The sequence below is a fragment of the Pituophis catenifer genome, unplaced genomic scaffold, assembly GCF_029215685.1.
Source record: "Pituophis catenifer annectens isolate HBS135680 unplaced genomic scaffold, rPitCat1.0.hap2 SCAF_5, whole genome shotgun sequence".
Classification (NCBI taxonomy): domain Eukaryota; kingdom Metazoa; phylum Chordata; class Lepidosauria; order Squamata; family Colubridae; genus Pituophis; species Pituophis catenifer.
In genome coordinates, this window is record NW_027256885.1 from 64,887,911 (window position 1) to 64,914,977 (window position 27,067).

Consider the following 27,067-nt stretch of genomic DNA (forward strand, 5'->3'; position numbering starts at 1 on the left):
TTAATTGTCTGTAGCTTTAAGATGTTTCCACATCGTTATTTCATTGGCAGCCTCCTCAATTGCAATTTTCTTGCTCTTGACTCTCAGATCATCGGCTGTGTGATGTGCTCTTATCCAATTTCTGACAGAAGGAATAGGGTCCCATTTTGGTACAGGTAGGCCAATCATACTAATTGTCATCAGATTGCTTATGTTGGGAATAGTTAGGCGAGTTCTTTGTTCTGAACAGATGAGGTTCATTTTTGAAAACCCTCTTTCCGCATCTGCTGAACTCACAACAATTGTTCTGACAATATCTTTAGCTTTTTTAATACTGTCAGGAATTGCATAGTTCTATGAATCTTTTAATACATTTTCTACAAAATCTCTGTAATCATTCATATTAATTTCATAATTAAAAATTTCACCAAATTCAAGCAATTGTTCTTCAGCTTCTGGCCATGGAATGTCTACATCTTCAATATTCCAGTAATCTGGCTCCAAAAAGTGAGAAATCATAATTTATTCGAGCCCTGCAATTGGCTACCTGTTTTTAAATGTTCGCAATCCATCAGTCTTTTCTTCAAATTTTTTATGGTGCTTTCCAAAAGTTTTTCCTGAGGAAGTCCAATAAATCGATGATTTTGAACAAATTTTATATTTTTGCAGGCTTCTGAAGTGATCATTCCATCAACCTTTTTTTCATATGGACCCTTTCCCCATCTAAGCATTTCAAATGCTTTAATTGATCTCAGCACAAATTTTTCGGCCTTTATGATGTCTGTATTTCTTCCTTGCAGTGCATTTGACAAAAGAGAAATCTCATTCAGAATATCAATCATCAAGGCCAAATCAGTAAAAATATTTATATTTTCAAGATGGGCAGCCATACCTGTTTTTTTTTCATTTCCATGAAAAAACTGATGTAGCGCTGGATAAGCACACCACACAGCTATGGTTGACCTTAATCTACAGGCATCCTGTTGTGACCCCGACTCCCGAGCCTGTCCTAACAGAGGAAGAGGACTCAGAAGGTGATGGGGAGGAACTGATAAGGCCTCCCTCTCCAGGACCCTCCTCTCTGGCAATGCCTCAGGTTCCATCCGAAGGCCAAGAGGAACAGCCTGGGATATGCCAGGAGGAAAGCATATCGGAACAACAACAGATAGGGAGCGAGGATGATGAATCCTGGCTTGATCCCAGGCAGCGTTGGAGGGAGAAGCGTGCGCAGCAACGAAAGAGGTGTGGGAGGGCCACAGATTGAGCTGAGTCACTGAGCCACACCCCACAAGGAATAAAAGTGGGTGTGATTGCTCTTCAGGCTTTGTGACGGTCAAAGTTAAAAACCTGAGAGTCACATCGTGTTACCTGAAATCTGGTTTGTGCATATTTGGATTGGACCTTGGCTAACTCTTGCTTCATGGATTACTTTTTGCTACTGAACCAAACTGAGGATAAACTCTTTCTTGCTTACTGTGAGTGAAAACTGACTTGGCAGGCATTTCGCAGTTTACTGCCAAAACTCTTTATCTGCAAGGGTTTCTAGTCTGATTGCTTAATAAAATCTTGGCAGGCGTGCCTGGTTGTATGTTTGCCTGTGTGGGGAAGGGGGACAGAACACAGCCCATCTTAGTCCCAAAACTCTACCAATCTTTACGATTTCAATGCCCAGTTGTTCAGAGATTTGGAAAAGTTCCATCTGGCTCTTACAGGATTTATGAAAAGTAGTGTGTATCTTGTCAATAAATATTTTGAAATGGTTCAGTTGCTTGATGTCCTTTATAGTGTCATCTAAAATAAGTTGGAGGCAATGGTTCAAGCAGTGCCATATTACGATGTTTGGGAAGTCTTTTGCTATTTTAGTGCTCACTCCAGATTTTCTCCCAAGCATAACGCTGGCACCATCAGAGCAAAATGCTATTAAATGACCCGTCGCCGATCTGACCTGGCTCCTTGGTTTACCGAGGAGCTGAGGGAGATGAAGCGCCGGAAAAGACTCCTAGAGAGTAGCTGGAGGGCCAGTCTTTCTGAATCTGACCGGACACTGGTAAGATCTCATATTAAGAATTACCTAGTGGCAATAAAAGCAGCAAAACGTACATACTTTGCTGCTCTTATTGCGTCATCAGATAATCGCCCGGCCGCCCTGTTTAGGGTGACCCTCTCCCTGCTCCACCAGGAAGCGCAGGAGGACCCCTTGGAGGGTAGAGCCGAGGATTTTGTTCAGTATCTGTATGACAAAATCACTCAGATTCGGGAAGGCCTGGACTCCGACTGGGTAGTGTCAGGGGGGATGACTGAGGCAGGTCTTGAGAATGTTATCTGGGATGAGTTTGATCCTGTGGCCCCTGACGACGTGGACAGGATTCTGGGTGGACTGAACGCGACCACATGTTTATTGGACCCGTGCCCCTCCTGGTTGGTGCTGGCTTCCCGGGAGGTGACGCGAGGCTGGCTCCAGGGGATTATAAATGCTTCATTGGGTGAGGGTGACTTCCCCGCCGCCTTGAAAGAGGCGGTGGTGAGGCCTCTCCTCAAGAAGCCTTCCCTGGACCCGGCAGTGTTGGCTAATTATTGTCCGGTCTCCAACCTTTGCTTTGTGGCGAAAGTTGTTGAGAGTGTGGTTGCGCGACAATTCCCCCAGCACCTGGATGAAACGACGTATCTAGATCCGTTCCAGTCGGGCTTCAGGCCTGGGTACAGCACGGAAACGGCATTGGTCGCGTTGGTCGATGATCTGTGGAGGGCTTGGGACAGGGGTTGCTCCTCTGTCCTGGTCCTATTAGACCTCTCAGCGGCTTTTGATACCATCGACCATGGTATCATGCTGCACTGGTTGGAAGATTTAGGGGTGGGGGGCACTGTTCTACGGTGTTTCTCCTCCTTTCTCTCTGACCGGTGGCAGTCTGTGTTGGCAGGGGGGCAGAGGTCGACCCCGAGGCCCTTCATATGTGGGGTGCCACAAGGGTCAGTCCTCTCGCCCCTCTTGTTCAACATTTATGTAAAGCCGCTGGGCGAGATCATCCGTGGTTTCGGGGTGAAGTACCACCAGTACGCTGATGACACCCAGCTGTACATCTCCACCCCGGACCACCCCAACGATGCCCTTGAAGTGATGTCCCGGTGTCTGGAGGCCGTGTGGATCTGGATGGGGAGAAACAGGCTCAGGCTCAACCCATCCAAGACCGAGTGGCTGTGGTTTCTGACGTCCCGATATAGTCTGTTGATGCCATCACTGACTATTGGGGGCGAATCGCTGGCCCCCATGGAGAGGGCTCACAACTTGGGTGTCCTCCTGGATTCACGGCTGTCTTTAGAAGAGCATTTGACGGCCATGACCGGGAGGGTTTTTCATCAGGTTCGCCTGATTCGCCAGTTGCGTCCCTTTCTGGATCGGGACTCCTTACACACAGTCACTCATGCCCTCGTCATTTCCCACCTGGACTATTGCAATGCTCTCTACATGGGGCTCCCCTTGAGGAGCACCTGGAGGCTCCAACTGGCGCAGAGTGCGGCCGTGCGGGTGGTTATGGGAGCGACATGGCGCTCCCATGTAACACCTCTCCTGCGTGAGCTGCACTGGCTCCCGGTGGTCTTCCAGGTGCGCTTCAAGGTTTTGGTTACCACCTTTAGAGCGCTCCATGGCTTAGGACCTGGCTACTTATGGGACCGCCTACTACCACAAATAGCCTCCCACCGGCTGGTATGCTCTCATAGAGAGGGGCTCCTCTGGGTGCCGTCGGCCAAACAGTGTCGACTGGCGGCCCCCAGGGGGAGGGCCTTCTCTGTGGGGGCACCCACTATCTGGAACGAGCTCCCCCCGGAGATACGGAGGATCCCGGATCTGTGCACTTTCCGCCGCGCTCTTAAGACCTTCCTATTCCAGCAAGCTGGCCTGGCCTAACCTTTTTTCCCCTTTTCTTTTAAATCGAAATTTTTAAATCTGTTTTTAAATTATTGGGATGTTTTAAATTTGTCTCGGGCTAAATTGTTTAATCTGGTTTTATTTCTGCTTTTAAATTTTGTATTTATTTATTTTATTTTGTGCCTGTTCACCGCCCTGAGTCCTTCGGGAGTAGGGCAGTATATAAATCTAATAAAAAAAAATGTTTTTGCAGATATTCCGTAGTAAACCCAACTTTATGCAAACTTCCCATCACTGAAGAACATATTGTCTCTGCATCTTTTTTTTCCAATTTCACAAGCTCAACAAAAACTGTTGTTGGGTTATCTGAATCCTCAACTTTTACAAAAACTATCACAACTGGTTTGCATGATAGCATTGAGGTTTCGTCAATTATCAAACCTATTTTTAGATTCTGCCCAATAATGCTACTAAACATTTCAGTTTTAATTTCGTTTGCAATGAAAGCAACTATTTTCACTGCAGTTGACCGTGAATGCAATCCTACTCCCAGATCTAATCCATTTTTAGTTTGCATTTCTACCGCTCCTTCTATGTCTGAAAATGGTTTACATCTGTGGGCCAGACTGTAAACTGTAACAAATACTCTAGAAGTAGTAGATAAAAGTTTTTCAGATACCTTTAAAATATATATGGCAGGGCAAAAAGGCAAGGATAAAACTAAAATTGATGCAAGATGTCAGATCAAGAGGAGGTTTTGGTTTGCCAGATTGGGAATTGTATTATCAAGCTTGTAACTTGATGTGGATTAAAGAATGAATAACGCTAAGGAATATTAGATTGTTGACTTTAGAAGGACATGATTTATTGTTGGGTTGGCACGCTTTTATGTGGTATAAAAGTACAAAAGTACAGGGTTATTTCAGAAGACATATGATATGAGAGTCTTTGTTATTAAACTGGGAGAAGATCAAACAATGTTACTATTTAAAAATTCCAGTCTGGTTATCACCTATTGAAGCAGTCTCACACGCAATAACATTTAGGAAGGAACAAATTGTTAGATATGGTGAATTATTAAATGAAAGGGGTGAACTTAAGTCAAAGCACACACAGTCACTCATGCCCTCGTCACCTCCCGCCTGGACTATTGTAATGCTCTCTACATGGAGCTCCCCTGGAGGAGCACACGGAGGCTCCAACTGGCGCAGAGTGCGGCCGCGCGGGTGGTTATGGGAGCAACATGGCGCTCCCGTGTAACACCTCTCCTGCGCGAGCTGCACTGGCTCCCGGTGGTCTTCCGTGTTTGCTTCAAGGTTTTGGTTACCACCTTTAAAGCGCTCCATGGCTTAGGACCTGGTTATTTATGGGACCGCCTACTACCACAAATAGCCTCCCACCGGCCGGTACGCTCTCATAGAGAGGGTCTCCGGGTGCCGTCAGCCAAGCAATGTTGACTGGTGGCCCCCAGGGGGAGGGCCTTCTCTGTGGGGGCACCCACTATCTGGAACGAGCTCCCCCCGGAGATACGGAGGATCCCGGATCTGCGCACCTTCCGCCGTGCTCTTAAGACCCTTTTATTCCAGCAAGCCGGCCTGGCCTAATTTTTCTCCCCTTTCTTTTAAATTTTAAATCGCAATTTTAATTTGTTTTAAATTTATTGGGATTTTAATTGTCGTGGGCCAATATTATTTAATTTGGTTTTAAATTGTTTTTAACTTTTGTATTTCTGTATTTTATCCTGTGCCTGTTCACCGCCCTGAGTCCTTCGGGAGTAGGGCGGTATACAAATTTAATAAAACCAAAACCAAACCAAAGCAAAGCAAGAACTAGAAGAACAAGAGCTTGAAATGGATTGGTTTTCATATATGCAAATACAGTCTAGATATGATGAAGATTCTAAAAAGGAGGGTTTTTATAGTAACTTGACAAATTTAGATAAAATCTTAACAGGTTCTGATGACCATGTAATTAAAAAACTGTACAGTCATTTATTAGAAGTAAAATTGGCAGAAGAACAAGTTAAAGAAACTGATTGCATGGGGGAAAAATGTGGGTCATGGGATTGACTTAGAGAAATGGGAAAAATTATGGTTGCAGAATTATAAAATGACAATGTCAACAGCATATAAGGAAAATTTGTATAAGATGTTTTACAGGTGGCATTTACCCCCGGCGAGAATAGCCAGAATGTACAAGAATAAATCGGAGAAATGTTGGAAGTGTCATCAGACTCCGGGCTCATATTACCATATGTGGTGGACATGTGCAGAAGCTAAAAGATATTGGACTAAAATCCACAAATGGCTGGAAAAAATGACAAAGAAACATATTGACTTTTTTTTTTTTATTGAAAAAGTTTTCAAATACAAATTTTTCCCCCATTTTTCTCCCCCCCTCCTCCCTAACCCCCCCTCACCACCCATCCCCCCGAGACTTCTTCACAACAAAAACCTAATTCATAACAGATTATATAATATTTTACCATCCCCTTACTCCCTCCTCTAAATACTGACCCTTACTTACTAATAATATTATTAATATTATTACTTCCCCCTTTTACCATACATTTAAAAAAAACATTCATCTATAACATTGTATGAAAACTTCTAATTTAACATAATATTATTATAACTCCCAATTTAGTAATAATCTGCCCTTTTTCTCCTCCCCCATACTTTTATCTGTATATTATTACAACATTTCAAAACAACCTTCCACTTTAAAACTATATAATAAATCCTACTTTAACATTTAATCTTTTGTGTATATTAATATAACATTTCAAAGCAGCCTTCCCCATAAATCCTAATTTAACATTTATTCAACTCTATCCATTTTCTCCACTCCCCTAAATATATCACTTAAACATCCCTTTTCTTAAACTAAACAATCAGTAAACTAACCTATTTCCACCCACTTTCCTACAAAATTGCCATGCACAATCTTTAAACCACTGCCCACCCTGCTAAAAAAAATATATTCCGTTATATAAAAAAAATCAATAACTTTAAATTTATAATCCATATAATATCTTCTTTGATATCTTTCCACTGGATTGTTGAATCCATCATCCATATTGGGGTAACATAGCTTCCTGGTGCAACAGTTTGTTCAAAATCCTCCATCATCATCTGCCCCCATCAGTAATGAATATCCTCATATGTATATAAAAGAAAAAAAAACAACCACCCGAGTGACATTATAATTATATTCCATATAGTTGTAATTGTGGCTTTCATCAGGATTATTAATTCCCATCATCATATTGGGTAACAACCAGATCTTCTGCATGCCCCAGCATAGCTCTCTTGCCTTATAGCTCAAAATGAATATAATATATTTATCAATAAAAAAAGAAATCCAAAGTAGATAATTCCAATTCAACTATTTAAGGCTCTTTTCACATCCTAAAATTACGGCATTGCAGAGATCTGTCACTCTCCTCAGGATAATATTAACCAATACTTCGCCTCAACTATCTTTTCATATATTTATTCATTTTTTTAAAAAAAATAACTGGCTTCACTGTTGCTTAATTTAGAAGTTTTTATTTTTGTGAGACCTATTTCTTTTTTTCTTTTCTTTTTGTGGGTTTGAACTCCATCCTGGTTTCCTTTCTACAAGTTGTATATCAACTGATCAGTTTTCATTCTGCTTTATAACTTGATCTTGTTGGTTTTGTTTTTGTGTCTCATATTTCTTTTTTGCTCCATACTTGTCTGTGACTTGATGAGTCATCACGTTAGATTCCGATGCCACTTCTCTCATATTTGTAGATAATCCAGCTGAGGTGTCTAAAGAATCAAAAGGCAATTTGTCCACCACAGCCTCTGTAATTCGATGTTTTCCCTTTATTTCCAACTCCTTCTGCTTATCCTGTATTGTGCCTAAAGATGTTAAGTTCATTTTCAAAATTTTTTGATAAAATTCTTGCGCTTTTTCAACAGTATTTAGTTGGTATCTTTCTCCTTGATATCTCAGTATTATACCAACTGGGGCATTGTTGCGTAATTTTAAGGATCAGACTCAATAAATGATTCAAGAATGAAGTATTCAAACATAACACTATTTATTTACAGTAGGCATTCTATATTCTCTGAATGATTGTAGATAGAAGCAAGGAGGAGGTGCATACAACTCCTTTTATATTCACAAGGCGGAGTAAAGTATGGGAGTGGTTACATATGAATATATTAAGGGAGGAAGAATAAATTAACCCCTAATACCCCGTGTATATACAATTCCCCTATTAGAGAATAAGGCATTTACTTGTGACAAATCCCCCTCTAAATGCCGATTCGATATACAACAATAATTGCATTCAGATTCAGAACAATACAAAACTTGTAATTTAGAAGTTAAATATTTGTGTTGTTTAGATGGCAATGGCTTAGTCAATACGTCAGCTATTTGTTCTGATGTTTCGCAGTGAACTGCTTTAATAAATCCATCTTGAGATAATTGTCTCACGTGCTTGAACTTTATATCTATATGTCTGGATCTTTGACCAATAGCATCAGATCTAGATATCTCAATAGCAGCTTTGTTATCTTCATGTATGATAAATGGTAATGAAGGATTTTTCCAAATATTTGATAATAAATCATTAAACCATACAAGATTGTTGGAGGCTTTAGACAAACAAACATATTCTGCCTCGGTTGTTGATGTAGCTACTAAATCCTGTTTTCCAGTATACCAGTAAACTGGACAACCGTTAAGAAAAAATATATAACCTGATGTGCTTTTTCTACATATGGTATCACCTGCCCAATCCGCATCAGCGTAACAAGTGAGGACGGGCTCTTTGACATTATTAGGTTCCAGTAGTAAACAGAAGTCTAAGCTGTGCTTTAAGTACCTTAATATTCTTTTAACGGCTTCCCAATGGTACATTAAGGGTTTGCTAACGTACCTGGATAACAGATTGAGGGGCAAAGCAATATCAGGTCTAGTCCAATTAGAAATATACAAAAGGGAACCAATAACTGATCTGTAAAGTGTATTATCCTTAAATTCAGGGGATGTCTCATCCATGTTTCTTAAGAAATCTGTTTGCATAGGAGTGTCACAAGTTTTAGCATCATTCAAATTACATTTGTTTAGGAGTTCTATAATTTTATCTTTCTGAGAAAGTTTAAATCCTTTTTTGGTTTTACTGATTTGAACTCCAAGATATTTATTTACCTTTCCCAATGATTTTAAAGAAAAATGTTCATTTAGTTTTGTTACAAATGTATCTCTTTTTTCTTTATGTTTACCGATATACAAAATATCATCCACATAAATTAACACAAATTCTAGGGAATCACCCTCTTTTTTGACAAAGAAACAGTTGTCTGCAGTGGTGGCATTGAAATTCATAGTTTTGAGTACTTTGACTAAACATTCATACCAACGTTTGCCAGATTGTTTTAATCCGTACAAACTTTTATTCAATAACCAAGTTTCATTTTTATTTGTGTATTGACTATGAGGTGCTCTTACATATATCTCTTTATCAAGTTTTGCGTGTAGATACGCAGTCTGTATGTCATATTGAAATACATCAAGGTTAAGTGCAGATGCTATAACTAAAGCTGTCTTAACACTCTCAGTCCTTACTGTGGGAGAGTATGTGTCTGTGTAATCCTCAGGATATTTTTGAGCATAACCTTGTGCAACTAATCTAGCTTTATATAATGTGTTTCCTTCTTCCAGATTTTTAATTTTGAATATCCACCTGGTGCCTATAATAGTTTTATCCTTAGGTGCAGGGGTAGGTGTAAATACACTTAATTCTCGTAAACTGTCCATCTCCTTAGCCATGGCTAGTTCCCATTTTTTTCTTTCTTCAATGGGGAGCTTTAATACTTCCTCGTATGTGTTTGGCGTTGATGTTTCACTATCCATGTACATTACGTAATCCTTGTATTTGCTTGGCACTTGATTTCTGTTACATCTGATTGTTTTTTCTGGTTTGCTATCGTTATCGTGTAGGTATCTTGCCTCTTTTTTTGTTAATGAATCTGTCTTTATTCTGTGTTGACTATTTGTCCATGTTTTATTTTTATTTCTATGAGTGTTGTGATTGCGTTCTTCTCTATCTATTTTATCTTGATGCTCAGTGTCTAAATTTGTGGTTGGGAATATTTCATTAAGATGTATTTTAGACCAATTGGCCTGTTCATGAAATACAGCTGTTCTAGAAATTATAAATTTGTTGTTATTATCAATAAATCTGTACCCTTTTGTGCCTGTTTCGTATCCCATGAATCTAAGTCTTCTGGATACGTTCTCTCCTTTACGCCTCAATTGTTTTGGTATGTGTACATCCGCTGTGACTCCAAATATGTGCATGTGTGTTATTTTGGGTTTTCTATTATACATTAATTCGTATGGTGTCTTGTTTATAATGCTGGACCAAGTTCTATTTTGTGTATAATTGGAATATTGTAATGCTTCTGACCAGAATTGTTTTCCTAAGCCAGCATCTTCTAATGTGCATCTAATCATGGTTTGTAGTGTCGAGTTCTTTCTCTCTGCTACTCCATTTTGAAATGCAGAGAAAGGGCTAGACGTGAAGTGTAGCATCCCTTTGTCTTTTAGCCATTGGGAGAATTCTTTTGACATGAATTCCGATCCCCTATCTGTCATGATTTGTTTTATTTTAATATTATGTTGTGTTTCTACACGTTTGTAAAACTCTTTAAATTTTTGAAATGTTTCATCTTTGTGTTTTAAAGTGTAGACAAATCCGTAACGACTATAGTCATCTACAATAGTCAGAAAGTATCGTTTTCTATATGTGATTGATGGTGTTAATGGACCAACCAGATCCATATGTACCAAATCAAAAATTTGATTAGTTGATCTTGTTGCCTTTCTTGGTTTGGGACTAGTTCTGAGTTTTGTGGACTTACATACTGAGCATTCCAAATAGTTTTTGCAATTTTTAATTTTAACACCTTCAGCATGTTCAATCATTTTTTGTACTACAGGAAAACTAGCATGTCCCAATTTTCTATGTAAAATATGCGCACATTCATCGTGGATTGGTTTTCCAATTGTAGGTTTTTTGTTATTGGATGTGTCATTGTGGCTATGAATTGTTTCATGTTCCTCATTATCACTATTGCTATTGTTTTCATTTTCTATGTTATTGTCATCTTCCATGTTAGAATCAATATTGTGTAACCATTTTTCTTTTATAACCAAATATGGTAGACCTCCTTTGATAATCACACTACCCAAGCTTGTTTTGTTTTTCTCTAGTGTTGCTTTTCCTTTTGAGAACACTATATTTATGTCAGAATCTCTACTTAGTTTTATTGCACTAAGTATGTTATGAGGTATTTCTGGTATTAATAATACCCCCTCTATTTTTCCTAGACCGGGTAAGTTTGCATTTCCTCTACCAATAACTTGGACTTTTTCTTGATTGGCTACCTTAATTACAAATTTATCTTCTATAAAAGAAGATAATATATTTTTGTTATGTGTTGTGTGATTAGTAGCTCCAGAATCAATGAGCCAATCATTGTCCCCTGAATGTTGTATGTTAGTTGTATTATGTTTATTTAATCCATTTAGTGATCCAGACTTTCTATCTCTCGAATTATCCCTGCCCCCTCTATGTTCTCTATAATTAGGTGAGCTTCTATATCTATGTCTATCAATGGATGATTGTCTGTTATGGTATCTACCTCTATAGTCATGTTTTTGCCTTTCTCTAAGGAATTTAGGACAATCTCTTCTACAATGTTCCTTGGATCCACAATTGTGACATTCAATTGATTCTCGATATTTTTCTTGAAATACTACTCTCTTACTTTGTCTATGTTCTATGTGATTATTACAGCGACTCCTTCTTGAATTATCTTCAGCTATTAGCTTATTTGATAAATTCTCTATGGATAAGTATCCTAAATTAATTGTGTCTAAATGTGATATATAGTTATCCCACGATGGGTCTAATGAATTAATGATAACACTTTTCATTGTTTGATCTGAAATTATCTCTCCCCTTAAATGTAGCTCTGCTCTGATTTTGTTTAGAGATATCAAATGTTCACTTATAGTAACCCCTGGCTTTATCCTAGATGAGAAGAAATCTTTAGACATTCTTGTAGTAGTTGCTACACTTTCACTATGAAACAATTTAAACATGCATTGAATAATTTCTGAGACAGTCAAATTATGCTTAATACTATGGTACATAGCAGGAGATATACTAGATATTAATAAGTAGAATGCTCTGTGGTGCAGGCAGTCCAATTTTAGAGTCCAAGGTCTTTTGGGGGGGTTAGTTATAAAGAATAATAAGTTCTCTTTTAGAAAAACAACCTGAAGTTGTTGACACCATTCCTGCAAATTAATACCATCTATTCTCAGTTTTGGGAAATCATTGGGCAAGTTCCCAATATTATTTGTTCCATTACTTACAACTGGAGGTAGTCCGTGATCTTGCAAGTGTTGATAGTTGCAGAATGGTGTGGGTATGCTTGCAATGAGTCTGAATGGCTCTCTCTGCTCTTCATGTCCTCCGTAGTTGTCTGCGTGTGTTTGCGCATGCGCGTTGCTCATTTCGCTTCTGAAGCTGTCGGAAGAGGTTCTCGCTGCTGCAGCTCCATCGTAGTGTTCTTCTTCCGATGATTCGGTCTCCGGTTCGATCTTGGGTGTCCAGGTGACGACAGGCGCTTGTTTCTTTTCGCTGAAATAGTTCTTGTTGAGATCTCTGGTTCCTGGAATCGTCTGTGGCGTGGGGGAGTATTTGCAGGGTTCTCTGGGTTCAGGTGTCGGTGCTCTCGTCGTTTGGATAGAAGCGGGTAGATTCTGAGATGTTTGCTTGCTTGCTTGTCTTTTCTTTATTTCTCGATTGCTAGCTTTTGTTGATTCTTTTGTAATTCTTAATTTTGGACCGAATGTTGCAAAAAGAGTTTTCATTGCTGATTCTATTTGCATTTCAATTGAAGTTTCTTTGATGTCTGTGTCAGATTCTTCTGAAGAGTAGATTTTTTCTTTTTTGCCTTTTGCATTATGTAGGGCTTTTCGCGCCAGACATTTTGAATTCTGTTTTCTGATTGGCTCTGCTTCGCTCATCTTAGTGGTCTGTTGAAACCAAGATGGCTGCCATTCAAAATTTTGTGCGGGACCGTTAGTCTTCTTTTTTGTTATATTCTTATCTACAGGCAATTCGCTCACCATTTTTGATTCTTTAGATTCATCTGTTACGAAGTGTTTTTCTCTCGCTGCTCCGCTGTTTTTTATGATGTCTTGGAGGTTCGCGATGAGATTTTCGTCATCCTTTTGACTTTTCAAAAGTCTCAGTATCTCTGATCTGAGTTTGTTGTTTTCTATCTCGTTCTCTTCTTGGTCATCAGTTTCATCAATTATCTCCTTGTTGTCTGTAGTGCAGTCTTCAGATTCTTTTGTTATTATAGTTGTGGATTCGTCGATCATTTCTTGATCCGTTTCCATCTCTTTATTGTGTGCCCTGGTGTTGGGTCTTTCTCTTTTGTTTCTGGAGTTTTCTCTCTTAGGCATATCTGATTTTTATTGAGTCAATTCAACCATCCTCTGCTACCAGATTGTTGTGTAATTTTAAGGATCAGACTCAATAAATGATTCAAGAATGAAGTATTCAAACATAACACTATTTATTTACAGTAGGCATTCTATATTCTCTGAATGATTGTAGATAGAAGCAAGGAGGAGGTGCATACAACTCCTTTTATATTAACAAGGCGGAGTAAAGTATGGGAGTGGTTACATATGAATATATTAAGGGAGGAAGAATAAATTAACCCCTAATACCCCATGTATATACAATTCCCCTATTAGAGAATAAGGCATTTACTTGTGACAGGCATCCCACCTGAATAGAATATTTCTTTTTTTTAGCTCAGTCACCAGAAAACCAAATTTCTTCCTTTCCAATAACATCTTGGGCGGGAGCTCTTTGTAAATCCAAATCTTTCTTCCAAACAATTGCAAAGTAGAGTTGAAGGAATTTTGCACAATATTATTTCTAATTTCTGTATCTGTAAAATAAATCACCACATCTCTAGGCAATTGCCTTTGCTTTGCAATCCAGGAGTTTATTCTATAAACTCTATCGATCCTACAAAATACTTCCTCAGGTTGGACCTTTAAGATCCCAGCCAGAATTTCAGAAGATATTTTACTTAAATCAACTCTGTTATTTTCCTGCAATCCTCTCAGTCTAATCGCATATTCAGTAAAATTATATTGCATCATTAAAACTTCTCTTTCAATCTGTTGTTGCATGTTTTCTGCATTACCAGTCTTTTGATCAGCCTCCATTTTAAATTTTTCTTCTGAGCTATTGTCTTGAGTGTTTGTCAAATCATTTTCAATTTTTTGTATTCTATTGTCCAAATTGTCTTCAATTTCTTCCACTTTAGACTCCAATAAGTTAGTATTTGCATCCAACTTGATCATAAATTCTGAAAAGCCATTGGCCATTTTTATAATCTTTCGGTCCAGAGTATCAAACTTTAATTGCACTAATTCTTTAATTTCCTGCTTAAATTTTTCAAAGTTCTGATTCACAATCTCATCCCTTCTTACAATCTCCTCCAAAAGAAATTCAATTATATTAAAATCAGTTTTCTGAGACTGGAGCTTTAAAACTTGTTCACGTAGTTTATTAATGGGGGAATCCCCCCCCCCACAGCTTGTTTGTCCGGCTTTACAAGCTTTAATGCCATATTTCCACACAGACAAACTATTTTCTTAAAAAAAAAAAAGAGAGGCAAAGAAGAAAAAAAGAACTTCTTTCCAACCAAGATCAATATCAGATCTCCAGGAAGAGAAAAACACAAAAATAGAACTTTATCTTAAGTGTAGCCAAAAGTATTTATTCCGCTACTTTGTATCTTAATGGAAAACGGAAGGACTCTCCCTTTCAGCCCCTTCTCAAGCCTCGGCAGTCGCCATTTTTAAAAATTCTTTTTTCCTTTCCCCTTTCCTTCTTCAATAACTGTTGTAAAATGAATAAAATACTTGTGATTCAGGGTCACAGGTCCAGCTCATATCCTTTTTAATTGTTCTGTTAATTTTTGTAGGCTTGTTCTTGTCGCCTAGCTCTGCATAAGCAGAGGTCTCCCAAAGCCCGGAGCGGCAGCAGGGGAAATAGGGAGCTTCGTCTGCTTCGTCCCCAAAAGTAAAAAAAAAACTTTTGGGGCTATGCAGAGAGCTCTACCTGCCCCCGCCGGCTCTATCTCCATTTCCACATGGAAATTGAGTTTTTTCGAGCCGCCTTTCAGCTGTAAAGGCGGCTCTTTACAGGCAATGGGGCGGCGATCCGAAGGGATCGTCTGGCGGCGGCAAGAGGCAAACCGGAAGTCCGAAACATATTGACTTTAAACCAGAGACATTTTTATTGGGGATTTTACCAGAAATATACAATAGAGAAATCAGATATTTAATTGTGAATGTTTTAACGGCGGCTAGAATTGTATTTGCTAGAAATTGGAAAGGTGAGAAGATACCCATGGATGACGACGTTATCAAGAAAATTTTGGAGTGTGCTGAAATGAGTAAATTGACATTTGAAATTAGGGAACAAGAAGATAAACAATATTATTTGATATGGGATCTATTTTATCAATGGTTAGACAAGAAAGAATGGAAATGAAATATGAAATATGAAATGGATAAGATAATAAAACATATAAAGGGGTTTTTTTCCCCCCTTATAGAGGACAATTTACTGTTAAATAATTGGTAAATGAGAATAATAATGTAATAAACTGTTAAATAAGAAAATGTTGGATAGAGGATTAAGCACAAAAGATTTGTAACCGATCAATACACTTTCTGTAATTGTAATGGATGATAATTGTTTTATGTTTTAAGTTTTGTTTAAAAATAAAAAAAAAATTCCCCCCAAAAAGTTTTTCAGATACCTTATCTACTGCTTTTGGTAGAACATCCTGCTCCCCTTGTTTTATGTTGTCTCTGCAGATGATGTGCGCTTTTGATGCAAAATGTTCTTTCATTTTCTTCCTAAGAGAAGCTTGCTGGACTTCTTTAGTTTTCCCTGCTGCCTCAATTTTGAAATGTTTCCATTCTTTGGAAACATGAATGCCTTTCTCTACTGCGAAGTCATGTTTTGTGCAGTACTTGCATCCTAATTTTTTGTCTAAAACTTCCAATCCATCATACTTCTCTTGAAAATTGCTATATTGGAACGCTGTCCAGCAGCCAGGAAGATCACTGTCAATGTCGGAGATGGACTTGCTGCTTTCTCCAACTTCAAGTGGTGGAAGTGGTGGTGCTTGTGGTGCTTGTTGTGATGGTTTTGGATCAGCTGTTGTATCGGATTGTTCCACTCTTGGTTTCTTGTTGAGGAAAGCGGTCATACTCTGTTGCCTCTTCATCCTGTTGAAGGCTACCACTAATGCAAAAGAAATAAAACAAGATTGTGCTTTGGACTCGATTGTGGTTGTAAGCTGAGGACTACAGGTAACTAAAGGGATCTCTTTTTTCACCCAACAATGTACAATCTTTTCAGGATGTCCCCCAACAAACAGGAAAGATAAAGTTTTCCATCTAAGAAGTTAGATCAAGAAGAATGAATTTCATAGGTAGATTCACAGAGCAATACTGAATTCTTTTTCTGAAATATATTCCTCAGTTCAAAAAACAGGAATATACAAATTCGGTCCAGTACTTAGGTCAGTACAAGTAGCTATTCAAGAGTTAGTGGTGTCATGGTTAGAAACAATGGTAAAGCAACATATGGATTTAGAACCAGAAATATTTTGTTGGGTATTTCAAAGGGAATACATATTTAATTTTACACATGTTAACAGCTGCTAGAATTGTGTTTGCACAACAGTGGAAAAACAAAGATATGAAAATGAATAAAAAATATTAGAATGTGCAGAAATGAATAAATTAACAATTAAAATCAAGGAAAAGGCTTCAAATACTTTTTAACGTGGGATTTGTTTTATCAATGGGTAAATAACAGAAACAGAAGTTAGAAATCTAAAAGTATGAAAGAAAACAATTATATAAGGAAATTTCACTAAAATGGATAAGCAAATATTATTAGTATTTAATCAGTATTAATGTGTAGATAACTGCAGGACATTACACCCCCCCCCCCAAAAAAAAACAAAAAAACAAGGACAGTGCCAGGAAAACACCAAAAGAATAGCAACAGTTTTCCCCCAAAGGACTGCAGATAAAACCAGTTTTTTCCCTAACCCTAAGGACAGGAAAGACAAAGCCACTGGAATAAAAACCATCAAGGCATTGTGGGAAGCATTAGCATGAAGGACAGTGCAAGAAACCTCACAGCACCAGAAACCTCAGAAAACAGTGCCAAAAAACTCAAGCCAGCCCAGCCCTTCCCCCTTTAAGAAAACCCCAGGCAAAAGCACCAGCTGAAAGGAACACTTAAATACAGCCATTAAGATAAGGGGAATCAGGCTAAAAATAACTCCCCTTTTCCTCTTTCATGGCAGAATTAACCCCCAGGATAGGAAAGACAAAAGACCTGGGACCAAGGTTAACCCAGGAAAACAAAACCAGAGCAATCAGAAACACATCAAAACCCATCAAGCGGCAGGAGCTCAAAAACCTGCACAAAGCTGAACATATGAATGCAGCCATGGTGTTGTGGAATTGAAGGACCAAGCAACATTCCTAGGTCAGCCAGAGACAGTTTTATTGCGCAAGGTTCAGAGCAAGTTTTGTACATGAAGCTTTGAACAAGGAGAGAACCCTGATACAACTGGTTTTATACATTTCTAAGACAAAGGATTCAGTGAGATCATGCATTTTCCATATATGGTTAATCATGAGATCATACATCCAATTTTCCCTATATGGTTACATAAATTGGATAATATGTTCATCTAATTACTTAAAGCATTAATTTTAGTTTACAAAATTATCTTAGCCACACAACTTTTCCATAAGTGCTTGGAGTTGCTAATGGGAGAGTTACTACTGTCCTTGGGTAAATTTATTGGATTAAATAACTCTTTGTAACATATAGGTCTTTGTGTCATTCATAGTGAGGTCACTCAGAAGTTTTCCATATGGCGGTCCTTTCGTGACATCTAGGTCTCAGAAGATATATTACCACTTAATGGGGTTTAACTGTTTGTAAATATAATTTCCAACAAGCACTTTCCTCTCTTATAATAATGTGAATAGAGAGGTTCTCTCAGAGTTCATGTATCCAAGCACGTCTTCCCCTTATAATAATGTGAATAGAGAGGGTCCCCCAGAGCCCATATATCTGACTCTGTATGATTCCTATTTTATTCACATTATTTCTTATTTGCTATAATTCCTACTTTATTCACATCAATGGAGTCACATAAAAGGTGATTGCTGCAAGAAGCAACCACCTCACAAAAATTACACAACCTCAAAAGCCAGTTATCACTACTGCGATCGACAGGAAAACCCCATTACCGTTTTAAAGAGACAGAGACTAAAATAATCCTGGGACAGAGTTTATTCTTTGCAAAGGGCCTTCCCCTCTGGAGGAGAGGAAAGACAAAAAAACAACAGATTACATGAGTTTTTATAGTCTTCAGGAACATCAGAATACACGTCAATAAAGTCCCTTGGGAATCAGTTTCAGATCTTACATAACATCTTATATAACATATGTAGTACATGATCCACCCTGGAAATTCCCCAATTCCCAACAGAAATACCCCTCAAAAACATCAATTGCGTACTTCCCTTTTCCTAGAACAGACAAACCTCAAAACAATCTCATTTCAGTACTTTTCCCAGAACATCAGCTTCCGTCAAAACAACTGCATGATACATATTTCCTTCAAGGTAATCATTTCAGAAAATCCTTATTATGTACTTTTTATCTAGTTATATAATCAGGTTATACAAGGTAAAATAAAGCCTTAACATGATTTTAAAATGGCGTAACTCAGGTTATGCTTTTACAGGAATAATTCTTATATTTCTCACAACTACAGAAACACAAAATCTCACAAACCTTGCACAAAGCTGCACATTTACAGGCAGCTATTGAGTCACATAAAACACAACCACGTTTTTTTTTTATTAAAAAGTTTTACAAAAAAAATCCCCCCCCAATATTCCCCCCACCCTTTTTGTAATCCTTCAAATACGCTGAAATTTTCGCCATTTCCGCTAAATTCGCTACTTTCAATGTCCATTCTTCAATAGTAGGCAAAGAGTCTTTCTTCCAGTATTGCGCAACCAACAGCCTAGCTGCTGATATTAAGTTTAAAATCAGTTTAGTCTCTAATACTGTACAATCCGTAGTTATACCCAATAAAAACAATTGAGGAGTGAATTTCAACCTTTTTTTCAGAATGTTTTGCATCACCCACCAAATTTTTATCCAAAATGCCTTGATTTTCTTACAAGTCCACCATATATGATAATAAGTTGCATCATCACATTCACATCTCCAACATTTAGCTTGCAAATTCGGGTACATACATGATAATTTTTTAGGATCTAAATGCCATCTATGAAACATTTTATAAAAATTTTCTCTCAAGTTTTGTGCTTGTGTAAATTTAACATTTCTAACCCAAATCTTTTCCCATGTTTCTATCATCACTGGTTCCTGAAAATTTTGTGCCCATTTTATCATACAATCCTTAACCAATTCCATTTCTGAATCTATTTCCAATAATGCATTATACAACCTTTTAATATGCATTTGACTTTGATCTCTAATCTGTTTTACCAGGTTTTCCTCATTTTGCATGACACCAATTTTCTGATCTTCCCTCCATCTAGCTTGAAGTTGACCATACTGAAACCAAGTATAAATTATCCCTTCTTCTTTCAATACATTTAAAGGTTTCAATTGCCATTTAGCCCTTTCCATAAAAAGAAGCTCTTTATAAGTAACCACCTCCTGTTTTTGTTCTATACTTATATTTTCTATTGCATGTCTGGGATTTGCCCATATAGGTAACTTATAGTTTAGCTTATATTGAGGTAAATAAAAGAAAATAAAAGGTGAATAAAAGAAATAATCATTCCAAGTCAGGTATATAAAATCAGATCAAATCCTATGAACTCTGAATAAACTTTGAATGTACTCATCTATTCACGTGCTGGATAAAGGCAGCTGGACTCCATTATTGGTAAATATATCTTCTGATGAGGCTCAACTGTCATCCAGCAGGAAAGTTAAGAGTGGAGTTCTGGTGAATGAAACTAAGCAATTAGTTCATGGATGTCCCCATAATTACTTGACCTATGGCCCTGTGTCAAACCCACTGATTCTATACATCTTCTTAATAGAATCAAATGTGAACATCTGGACGGATATACATGGGAGACAAAAGGTTACTTATTGTTTAAAGTATAGTCATAATTTCAGCATTTAAACATTACAGCACTTAAAGGACAGTTGTAAAACATAAAGTGATGGGTTAGTAAAAGTTGTAATAGTTTAATCATGAGTAAATGATGGAGTAGGGAAAATGTGTAGCCTAAATAATTTTATTAAATAGTAGGTAATGGTTTGATAATTAGTAAAGTGTAATGTAAGTGAAATGTATTTTTAATGTAACCATATATGGAAGCCGGAAAGGCTCATAGAACTCTTTGTCTTGAAAACATATTTAAGTCGTAGAATCATAATCATTTTTGTTCAGGTTGCAATAACCAAACATAGCATTGAACCTTTGCGCAAATAAATGTATCTGTCTGACCCAGGAATGTGTTTCAGCCTCTCCTTTCTACAACAATATTGAGACTTTTTCCAAACCCTCAACAACGCATTTCTAAGTATATGACCCTTAAACACTTTATCCACTTTTTTTTCATATAACAAATAAGCATGCCATCCATATAACAGATCATAACCTTCTATATTTAACATTCTCTCTTCAGTTAGGTTAAACCAATCACTAATTTGTGATAAAACAGCTGCTTCATAGTACAATCTTAAATTAGGCATTTTAAGACCTCCTCTCTCACGTACATCCTGTATAATTTTCAATTTCACTCTTGGTTTCTTCCCACCCCAAATAAAAGTATTAACCCCTTTCTGCCATTCCCTCAAATTTCCATCTTTCTTAAGCACTGATATCATTTGGAACAAAAATAAAAACCTGGGTAGTACATTCATTTTTATTACTGCTATCCTTCCCAGTAGAGATAGTTGTAACTTTTTCCAATTCTCCATTTCTTTCTGCACTTTTTGCCAGAGAACTTCATAATTGTTTTTAAATAATTTCGTATTTGAGGCTGCAATATATACTCCTAGATATTTAACCTTTTTAACTATTTCAAACCCCGTTATTCTTCCTAAGTCTTCTCTTTGAGATGTAGACATGTTTTTAGTTATCATCTTTGTCTTATATTGATTTACTTTAAATCCAGATACCTTACCATAGTAACCTATTATATCCAACATGTGTGGAGCTGATTCTATAGGTTGAGATAAAGTAACAACCAAGTCATCTGCAAACGCTCTTAATCTGTAATCTTGCTGTCTAATTACAATTCCTTTTATTTTATCAGATTCACGTATTTTATTCAGCAAAACTTCTAAAGTTAAAATAAACAGCAATGGAGACAAAGGGCAACCCTGCCTTGTTCCTTTCTCAATTTTAAAAGCTTCTGTTAAACCTCCATTAACTATTATTTGTGCTGTTTGTTCCTGATATATTGCTCTAATTGATTGTATAAAATACTGTCCAAACTGCATTTTTTCTATTATCTTAAACAGGAATTGCCAATTCAATCGATCAAATGCCTTCTCTGCATCCAAAAATATGAACGCTGCAGGGACTTGGTTGTTTTTTTCCAAATATTCCAATAGGTTTACAATTTGTCTAACATTATATTTCATTTGCCTCCCTTTTATAAACCCTGATTGATCATTATGAATTGTTTGTTGCATAACTGGCATTAATCTATTAGCTAATATCTTCGCAAAAACTTTATAATCAGTGTTCAAAAGTGATATTGGCCTAAAATTTTCAGGTTTAGCACAGTTTTGATCTTCCTTTGGGATCAATGAAACAAAAGCTGTTCTCCAAGAAGGTGGGACTCCTCCCCCTGATTGAATTTTACAAAATAAAACTCTAAGCGGTTCTACCATTTCAGATTGTAAATTTTTGTAATAAACAGCTGGTATTCCATCTGTTCCCGGAGCCTTACCTGTTTTTAACTGTTTAATTGCTGCCACAATCTCCTCAGAGGTTATTGGCTGATTCAATCCTTCCATCTGTTCCAGCGTTAATTCTGGAATATTCTCTTCTTTTAGATATCTATCTATATCTATACCTTGTATTGAATCACTGGCATATAACTTTGTGTAAAATTCTAAAAAAGCTTTTTTAATCATATTCTGTTGATAAACTTCCTTACCTCTATATTCTATCTTACCAATAACTCGTGATTTCTGTTTTTTCCTCAACACATAAGCCAACCACCTGCCTGGTTTATTAGCATTACAAAATGTATTGTGTTTAGCATATTGTAAACTAGTTGCCACTTGATCAGCCATTAACATATTGAATTGCTCTCGTAATATTTTTATTGTTTCTTTTACTTTCTTATCTCCTGGATTAATTATAAGTAATTGTTCTTTCTTTTTTATTTCTTCCTCTATCTCTTTCCGTTTCTTTTGTTGTTTTAATCTATGTTTATTATTCATATGTATTAAAGCTCCCCTCATGTAGGCCTTACTTGCGTCCCAAACCATTTCCATAGAAGTACCCTTATGCATATTAATAGCAAAAAATTCTTTCATTTGTTTTTTAAGCTCATTCACATTTTCTTCATATCTAAATAAATTTTTGTTTAACCTCCAAGACCTCCTTTCTCCCCTCTCCTGTTCAAATTCCACCCAGACCGGACTATGATCAGTTAAGGTTCTTGGACATATCTTTGTCTTCTTCACCTTAGAGAAAAAATCATTTGTAATTAGTATAAAATTAATCCTGGAAAAGGATTGATGTCTATCAGAAAAAAAACATAAAATCTCTTTCCTCAGCATTCCGTTCTCTCCAAATATCTCTCAGTTCTATATCTTCCATCATATCAAAAAAAGATTTAGGTAATTTCGCATGTGTTGAAATCTTTGATAGACTTTTTTTATCTTTCTGTGTATCTATTACTCCATTCCAATCACCCATTAATATGAAAGATTTATAATCCCATTGTATTATTTTAGTGTGTAAAAAATTATAAAATTTGTCCTGTTGTTGATTAGGTGCATATATTCCAATTAAAAGCATCTTTCCACTCTGAGTTAATAGTTCGATTGCAATATATCTTCCTTGGATATCTGCCTCAATTAAATTAGCTGATAATCCTTTCTTTACATATATAACTAACCCATTTTTCTTCTCTGATACTGATGCCACAAAATGTGTACCTAATCTTGAATTTATCAAATATTTTTGGTCTGATAATCTAATATGTGTTTCTTGCAAGCAAATAACATCATTCTTAAATTGTTTCAAGTAGTGAAATACTTTCTTTTTTGTGGTGAATTTAAACCATTAACATTCCAGGATAGGAATTTAGTTGCCATTTTTGGCCCTTCGAAGCTTCAAAAGCATCAGCTGAATATCCTCCTCCATCTTACTCTTCAGCCTAGCCCCCTCCACTGCTTCTGTTTTTTTAACTTCTTGAGATGACTCTTGTGGTTGTTGCACTTTTAGCTGTTGTTCTTGACGTTTATAGGTTGCTCGTGTCAATCGTTGTTCTCTTGGTTCCTCTGTCTTCTTGAGTGGTTCCAAAGTTGGGGGTGGGCCCCCAAGCTCTAAATCTTCTTCCGTAATAATTCCTCCAGCTGCAGCTTCAGCATACGTTTGTATCTGCTTTCCATATTTCTCTTGTTGTAACATCTCCATTTTCTTTCTGCCCCCCCCCCCCGGTGAAGGTGGGCGCCCAGCCTTTAACACATTAACATAGAAATCTTTTGCCTTCCAAACTGTGTTTAAACGGTAACTTTCTCCACCATAATTCACTATTAAACCAGTTGGAATATCCCATCTGTACTGCACTTGTTGGTTTCTCAGTTCATTTACCAGAAAGCCAAAGTCCTTTCTGCTTCTTAACATTTTTGGGGGGATCTCTTTCAAAATTTCCACTTCTTGTCCAGCCACTTGAACCTTATTCTTGTAGGAAGCTTGTAAGATGTCATTTCTAATCCTCCTGGTTGTAAAATAGATCACCACATCTCTTGGTAACTGCCTTTGTCTTGCCACCCAAGAGTTAACCCTGTAAATTTTATCAATTCGGATTGACACATCTTCTGGATTTTCTTTGATTAGCCCTGCCATAGCTTCTGCACAAATATCCTTTAAGTTTTCCCGGCTATTTTCTTTCAGGCCTCTCAATCTCAGGGCAAATTCCATAGTTCTATATTGTAACATAACCAATTCATCATCCACCTTCTCTGTTTTAGTCATAATGTCTCCCACTTTATTTTCCAAATTCAGATTAGCTTCATTGATTTCTTCTACTCTCTCATCCAGCTGAACAAGGAGTTTTGCCAATCCTGAAACTGCAAGAACAATGTCATCTCTTATTTCATCATGCTTTTCTTCAACAACATCTTTAATTGACTTTATATCCTCTTCAAATTTTTTTAACTTTCCTTCCATAATTACTGTTTGGTTATTCATAGCTGCAGTTTGATTATTCATGGCTTCTTTTATAAATTCTTTAAGTTCATTAAAAGAAGCCTCCTGACTCTGTGAATCAGCCGGAAGTTGTGCTTTCTGTGTCACTACTGACACTACTGGGGAACCTCCTCCACTTTTAGGAACTCCTGGCTTAACTTGTTTAGAAGCCATCTTTATTTTAAAAGTCTTTTTTCCTTTCACAGCCGCAAAATCCCTTGAACAGCTTTCAAAAGTTTATAGTTTATAGTTTATCAGGCAAAATAGTCTTTTCTCCACAAACTCTCAATTCCCAGCAGCTTTAATCCACTCTCAGAGCGCAAAGTTCTCAATAAGCACTTTCGTTTTTAGCTTTCACTCTCACGCCCACAACAAAGGCGCCATCTTCCAGCCTCCAGCTCAAAGAAATTCAATTAGAAACAATGTAACCCCGGAGTTAAGCACTGTAGCTTGTAAATGCTTGTTCTCCTGTTTCCGCTCTGTCTGCGCTTGCTTTCAATCAAACTCACTTTTGGCTGCAGAGTTGGTCACGACATCTGGCTCTGTTTAAAACAGAGTCGTCCCGGATCCGGAGCTTCAGTGGGCTGAACAGGGAGCTCTCACCCTCCAAGCCTCTGGAGTTATTCCAGAAGGCTTATGGGGAGCTCTACCCTCACCCACCGGCTCTCCTCTCCTTCTTCTCCTGATGGAGAGGTTTTCAAGCCGCCAGACAGCTGCTTGATGCTGTCAAAGCGGCTTTAACAGAATCGCGGGGCTGGCGGTCCGGAAGTCCAAAACACAACCACGTTTTATGTGACTCAATAGCTGCTTGTAAATGTGCAGCTTTGTGCAAGGTTTGTGAGATTTTGTGTTTCTGTAGTGAGTGTGAATCACACAAAATCTCACAAACCTTGCACAAAGCTGCACATTTACAAGCAAGCTATTGAGTCACAAATAAAATATTTCCTAAAAACAATACAATTTCCTTTAAAAAAATTAGTCATTTTTTTTAAAAAAGCATAAAGAAAAAAAACCCCAGCCACTTACCAGCAGGCAGAATCAGTTGCTCGCTGATGAGATGGATGTCTTCTTCCACTTCCAGCCAGGCAAGCGACCAGACCAGCAGCTTGGGATTCGGCTGAAGGTAACTGGAGGCTGAAGGGACAACCCAGATAGCTAGGCCTGCCTGGGATGGAGTCGTGGCAGGCCTTGCAAGGTATGCAAGGCTGGGGATTGGGGAGGGCGGGAGGCAAGGCTGCCAGAGAGCTCTGGTGGGCTTTGCAAGGTATGCGAGGCTGGGGATTGGGGGGCAGGAAGCAAGGCCACCAGCAAGTTTCCAACTGACGCGAGCCCAGGGACAGTGGGATAGGCTTAGGCTAGCGAGTGCTTACCTTTAGGCAGGAGGAGGCAGTTCTGTTGGGGTGCAGGCACTGTGGAAGGGAAGTCAGCAAGCCTCAGAGGGAGGCCAGGTGGTCACGTGGATGAGTTGCGAGGTGAGTAGGTGGCCTGTGTGGTTAAGCGACGGTATATATAGGGCTCGAATGGCATCATCGAGCGAGCCAGTGAGCGTTGGGCGGGAGGATGGGAGGAGCGAGTGAGCGTCGGGCGGGCAGGTGAGAGAGTGGCGACCGGGGGACCAGTTCAGGGGTGTGGCCAGCCAGCCTTGGCCAAATTCCCACCACCGGTTCACATGAACCGGTGTGAACTGGATGAATACCACATCTGGAGATAGGCCTACAGTTTTTAATTAAAGTTAAGTCAGTGTTTTCTTTCAGAATCAATGTGATATTTGCTTCTACCCATGATAGTGGAATCTTTGCTTCATTTAACACTGCATTGTATACCTCAAGTAACACTTGTCCAAACATGTCTTGTAATTCTTTGTACATTTCTACTGGCAACCCATCCGGGCCTGGTGTTTTATTATTCTTTTGTTTTTTAATTGCCTCTATTAATTCTGGCATCCTTAGCATATTTTTTGTTTCTTCCATTGTTAAATCCATTTGTTGTTTTAGCTTTCTTTTTTGAGGCTCCCTCTGTAGCTCTACTTCAGCTCTTCTATATTCTTCTTCTAGATGTTTCTGTCACTGTTTCTTCTCTTTATTTTTATTTGCCATATATGATATAGTGACTCCCCTCATATATGCCTTCGCAGTGTCCCATAGGTTTTGTAGGGATGTGTCCTCTTTCTCGTTTTCTTTAAAGAAAAAGTCCATTTGTTTTTCCATTGTCAGCCTAAATTTTTCTTCTTTTAGAATTGACCTATTTAGAGTCCATTTTACCATTTTTTGTCCTTTCCAACAGACCTTCATTGGGTTTGGTGGAGGGGGGGGGGCGGAGCCAGCTGTCAGCTTGGAAAGTTGTGCAAATGGGCGCTCCGTGAAGCACAACTGATTTCCAGCCATCCTGCGGGCTTCTCTGAAGCCAAAGTCTCCCTGAAGGGGAGACTTGCGAAGAAGGTAGCTGATTGACTGAGTTTGGGCAGCGGTCTGGACCAGGAGGCGGTGGAATTTTTGACGAGAGCGAACGGGGAAGAAGATGGCCTACAATGGCCGAATCGTAGAGCTGACAGCGGGATAAAGAAAGCGGTGTGAAAAGTGGTACATTGGTG

General features: G+C 38.2%; 1 pseudogene; it reads right to left on the reverse strand.

The window, feature by feature from the left end:
- On the reverse strand, positions 1–26,861 carry LOC139317697 (E3 SUMO-protein ligase KIAA1586-like; annotated as a pseudogene).
- Between the last annotated feature and the right edge of the window lie 206 nt (positions 26,862–27,067).